Below are 6000 nucleotides of genomic sequence, written 5' to 3' on the forward strand. Positions count from 1 at the left end.
TTGCCCAGGCTGGTCTTGAACTCCTGGGCTCCAGCAATCCTCCCACCTAAGCCTCCCAGCCTGCTGGGATGGGCCATATTTTAAAAAAATGGAAAGGAGCATTATCTGTATAGAAGTGAAGCATGCTGCTATGTCTTTGGTATTGAGGAAGAGCACATCTATGCCTAAGAATGGACCTTTCCTTTATTCATTTACCTCATGGGCCTGACCTATAGCCATTTGAGTTGTGACTCTATTTTAGACTCAGCTGATACATCACTCCCTCTAGCAGCCCGGGGCCTCCCAAGCCTGAGCCAGGTACCCCTCTTCAAGCTGCAGGAGCACCCTTGGCTGCCTTCATCGGAGTGCTTAGCACACTGCAGCGTGGCTGCCTGGCTGTTGTCTCCTCCACCTCCTCTAAGCTTCAGGACAGTGGGACAGTCTTCTCTCTCACTGCAGCCCCTGAGCTTAACATGGGCCCTCACACATAATAGAGGTTCAGTAAATATCTCTTCAGTGAACAGAAATACATTATAGGATGTGGATCTCTCAAAACTCATCATTCATCTTTATACCCCTTCAGTGCTATGCATGGAGCTCTGAGCATCAAAGGTGATTATTAAGGTTAAATGAGTGAATCACAAATTATTAGGAGGCAGCTGCCATTGTGGAAAAAGAGTGATTTCAGGGTCAAGGAGACTAAGGTTCAAATCCTGATACTTACTTGTCATGGGACTTTGGGCACTGGCTTTTCTGAACCTGAGTTTCCTTCATCTGTAAAGAAGATAATGTAGCCGGGCTGTGGCTCACACCTGTAATCCCAACACTTTGGGAGGCCGAGGCAGGCGGATCACTTGAGCCCAGGAGTTTGAGACCAGTCTGGGCAACAAACCCTGTCTCTACAAAAAAATACACAAATCAGCCGGGTGTGATGGTGCAGGCCTGTAGTCCCAGCTACTTGGGAGGCTGAGATGGGAGAATCATTGGAACCTGGGAGGCAGGGGTTGCTGTGAGCCGAAATTGCACCACTGCACTCCAGCCTGGGTAACAGAGCAAACAGAGACCCTGTCAGAGAGAGAGAGAGAGAGAGAGAGAGAGAGAGAGAGAAAGAGAGAGAGAGAGAGAGAGAGAGAAAAGATAATATAGGGTTAAAGATGTGGCTAACAGTGTCCAGCACATAGCAGGAGTTCCATACCTGTTCTTACCAGTAGTATCATCAGCCTTCTTTACCAGTCACAGTGGGCCAGGAATTGGGCTGGACTTAAGCAACAAAGGACAACTAGGTAGCCAGCATCATTAGGAGCAGCATGAGCTGGCTGCAGGAGGTGCTGGGCACTGGCCATTAGATGTGACACGGTGTCCTGACCACTCCATTATGGCTGAGGAGCACCAGAAATGAGGGTGCTGCCTTGCCCCTGGGGAATTCCATAGAGGGCTTTTCTCCGGAGGCTCAGTACCACTCTTCAAAGGCAAAACCACTATGTTTTCAAAGTCCTTTATGCATCCTAAAGTCATTTCTCATCCTTTGTTTTTGAAAAAAATTTAATTTCATTAATTGTTTTGAATAGGTAATGCATGTTTAGGTATTCAAAATATTCAAAAGGGCACAGAGTGTCTCTGCCCTGTCTGCCTCCCAGCCACTTAGCTCCCCTCCCTGAAACAGTTTTCTGGTGTCCTTACAGGCCTGTTCTATGCAAATACAAGGAAAAACTCACACTACCAACCCCACTCAGCACCTGGTCTTTTTCACTTAATCCTGTACCTCGCAGACCCTGTACCTTGCAGTACCGCATAGGCAGAGTGTAGAGTGGCGCTGTCTGGCTCTCCAATCTCCAGCTCCTCCTGGTCTCACTTCTGAACTCCATTTCTCTCTTAGGCTGCCACTTGCTAGTTTTCATGGGACGTCTCTGGCGCCTCAACTCTCCAGGTGTCTAAAGTCAAGCTCCTTGTCTTCCTCTTAAAGCCTGTTTCCTCTCTTGGCCCCCCTCAGTTTCCTTTCCTCTCCCCAGGACTAGCAAGCGCCTCTTCCCATCTTCCTGATGAGTTTCGTTTGCTCTGAGGTCTCTCCTGCCTCTCTTCTTCTTTTTGCTGACTCTCCACCCTGCCTCCTGGAGTCTACCCTGTCTTGCCTCTGCTCCACTGCCTGGAGAGCCCCACTAAATCTCCTCTTTCCTGTCATCTGGCCCCTGCTCACAATCTTTTAGAATCTCCCTTTCGCCTATGGGGTAAAGGCCAAACCGCTTAGTGTAGCACCATGCCTTCCACCGGCTGGGCCCCACACACTCTTCTCCTTTCTCTTCCACTACAAACCACGGCCCTGTGGCTGATGACCCGTGCCACCTTGGGAAGTTCAACTTTCCTTTTTTTTTTTTTTAAGATGGAATCTCACTCTGTCACCCAGGCTGGAGTGCAGTGGCGTAATCTCGGCTCACTGCAGCCTCCGCCTCCCGGGTTCAAGTGATTCTCCTGCCTCAGCCTCCTGAACTACAGGCGTGTGCCACCACATCTGGCTAATTTTTGTATTTTTAGTAGAGATAGGGTTTCACCATGTTGGCCAGGCTGGTCTCGAACTCTTGATCTCAGGTAATCCACCCCCGACTTTGGCCTCCCAAAGTGTTGGGATTATAGGCGTGAGCCACCACGCCCGGCCCAACTTTTCTAAATCTCAGTTTTTTCATTAGTAAAGTAGAGCCAGTAACATCCAGACACTTCGGGGGAACAGAGGTAAATAAAATAGAGGTCTCTGATTACATTTCTGTGGCAAGATGATAGGACGAGTGATTTGGTTTGGCTCTGTGTCCCCACCCAAATCTCACCTTGAATTGTAATAATCTGCACATATGAAGGGCAGGACCAGGTGGAGATAATTGAATCATGGAGGCGGTTTCCCCCATTTTGTTCTCATCACAGTGAGTGAGTTCTCACGAGATCTGATGGTTTTATAAGGGGCTTCCCTCCTTGCTCGGAACTCGCTGTCTCTTGCCACCCTGTGAAGAGGTGCCTTCTGTCATGATTGTAAGTTTCCTGAGGCCTCCCCAGCCATGTGAAATGGTGAGTCAATTAAACCTCTTTCCCTTGTTAATTACCCAGTCTTGGATATTTCTTCATAGCAGCGTGAGAATGGACTAATACAAGGAGACAGATTATAATCAGGTGAAGAAATGAACAACGATCTCTCATAGTGATAAGACATTCTTACGAAGGACATAAAGAGCTCACTAAACAGAGATTTTGTGGTATGGATGGACAGCTTAAGATTGTAAAGATCAAAGTTTTCCAAATAATCTAAAATCCAATGTAACACCAATCAAAAGTCCACATGGATTTTTATAAATAGAACTCAACAACCTTATTCTGAATTTTTTTTTTTTTTAAAGACAAGGTCTCACTCTGCTGCCCAGGCTAGAGTGCAGTGGCCTGATCATGGCTCACTGCAGCCTGGAACTCCTGGAGCCCAGCGATCCTGCTGCCTCAGCCTCCCAAGATGCTGGGACTACAGTCATGTATGACCCCACCTAGCTAAGTTTTTTCATTTCTTTGTAGATACGGAGTCTCCCTATGTTGCCCAGGCTGGTCTTGAACTCCTGGTCTCAAGTGATCCTCCTCTGGGAGAAGATATTTGCAGTGTCCAAAGCTGCTGCCACCATCATCCTGTAGACCCCAGGACAAGCCTGTCCAGTAGGCCTGGTAGGAGATTCTCTCCCTTCCACCTCCCATCGGGGGGGTCCAGGCGCTAAGATGAGTAATCCAGATAACACTGCAGGTGAATGACATGCCAGGGCCTGCAGCCAGGTTTGCAGTCAGCTGGCCAGGCCTCTCCAACAAGATTAAAGAGGTTCCACCCTCCATCTCTCTGATACTAGCTTCCGTCACGGCTGCCACAGCTCAGAGGCTGAGCACCAACCCTGAAATGTGTGTGGTAAAACAGACAAATTACCCTGATGAGTTCCAATTTTCACTCTCCAGAAACAATTCCCTACTGGCCTATTCAGGGCGCAAGTGTGAAATGCGGCCTTCATGGTGGATTACCAGCCTAAAGGAAGCTGCCATCTCCCAGGCCTGAGGGACAGACGGGGCTGATTCTGTTTCTCTGTGAAAGAATTCCTTTCTGTGTCCAGCCTGTGGCTCCAGCAACACTCCTTGTCACCATTGTCTCATTCCTGTGACTGAAAAGAATAAATCCATGTGTGTGTGTTGGGGGCTGGGGGAGGGAGGTGTCAAAGAATTTCTGGATGTGTATTTTTTTTTTCTTGAGATGGGGTCTCACTCTGTCACCCAGGCTGGAGTGCAGGGGTGTGATCATGGCTCACACAGCCTCAAACTCCTGGGCTCAAGAGATCCTCCAGCCTCAGCCTCCTAAGTAGCTGAGACTATAGATGTGTATCACCACGCCCAGCTAATTAAAAAAATTTTTTTTGTAGAGATGAGGTCTTGCTATTTTGACCAGGCTGGTCCAAACTCCTGGGCTCAAGCGATGCTCCACTTTGGCCTCCCAAAGTGCTGGGATTATAGGTGTGAGCCACCGAGCCTGTCTGGAACATGTTTTAAAAGCTCGTTGCTGGAAGCCATAGTCACAGATGCTTCCAACCATGGAAGAAAATCTCCTACAGAAGTGCTGTTCCTGAAACTCTGTCCCCCTCCAGAGAAGAGCTTTGGGTGGGCTTCTCCTGAGGGAGAAGAAAGATGGGGGGTGGTAACATTCACAGCAAATATTGATGAGGTGCTCTGCTCTCAGGGAGTGTGGAGTCCAGGGGAGAGGGGACAGACACAGGCAACCAGGGGCTGTGCAGCTGCCTCCTCCTCTTGGTGGTGGGGTGAGGGAGAGGTGGGGGCATGGGACTCATGCAGGAAAAGCTGGGAGCTTGCTAGGAGGTTAGCATGAGTGGCGGGGATGGGGACAGTGGGGGAGTGACTAAGAGTGAGTAGGTGGGATGTGGGAGTGAAAGAACAGCCTAGACGTGGGCTGGATCCTGTGGGCAGCAGGGCCACTGGGGTGTTCCAGCAGGAGAGGGCACCGCCTCAGGTAGTTTTTAGGAAGATGTCCTGGTCAAGAGGTCCAGGCCTCAGGACCAAGTTTTTCTAACCAGTGCGTAGTGGCAGGACCCTGCTGTGGGTGCTCTGCCACTGCCTACCTCTCCAGCTGTCCCTCCGCCCACCCCCACCAGCACCCCTCACCCCAGGCAGGACTATAGGCTCTGTGGGTCCCCCGGGTCTCAGGCTCTCTCACTCCTGGGTCTTTGTGTGTGCTCTTCTCCCCACCCCAAATTCTTCCCTCCCAAACTCCTGCCCAGGTTCACATGCCACCTCCTCTGGAAGCCTTCCCTGGGCACCGTGCCCTTGCTCCATCCAGGCTGTGCTTCCGGTGGGTAGGTCATAGTGAGCACCATCCCTGCCCCCTTTCAGTTCCTGTCGCATTGTTGAAGTTGTGTGCCGACTCCTCGGCCTTCCCCGTCAGACTATGAACTCCAGGAAGGCAGGAGCTCATCCTCTCCATCCTGTAACTCTCTGCTTGTCACCCTGGCTGCTCAGTTAATGGCTGACAAATGAGTGCACAGCCTCCAACTCCCACCACTAAGTAAAACACTTCCTGATTTTGCTACGACTCAACTGCTCGCTGTCCCAGGCCGACTAAACTCCCTCTCAGCTGGTTTCACTCAGCATCCTGGGAAGAGGAGAGATACCAAGTATTTTTTAAAAGGATATTTAGGTTCTCAGAAACAGCATTAGATTTGTACATGGTAAACCCTTTCTGGAGTTTACCGAATATGCTGCTTTTGGGCAGTAATCTTTCAGAATGGTAAAGGTACTTGCCCTTATCCAGGAAGTCCATTTCCAGGATCTAACCTGTAGGAATATATGCATATATATGGAAAAATACACGTACAAGAATGTTCATGACAACATCTATAGTAGCAAAAAATAGTCTGCCCATCAACAGGTGACAAAATTATTGTATAGTAACATTGTGGAATATCCAGCGACCACTGAAAAACAAATGGCAGGGTGTGGTGGCTCATGCCT

The sequence above is a fragment of the Macaca nemestrina genome, chromosome 1 (assembly GCF_043159975.1).
Source record: "Macaca nemestrina isolate mMacNem1 chromosome 1, mMacNem.hap1, whole genome shotgun sequence".
NCBI lineage: Eukaryota > Metazoa > Chordata > Mammalia > Primates > Cercopithecidae > Macaca > Macaca nemestrina.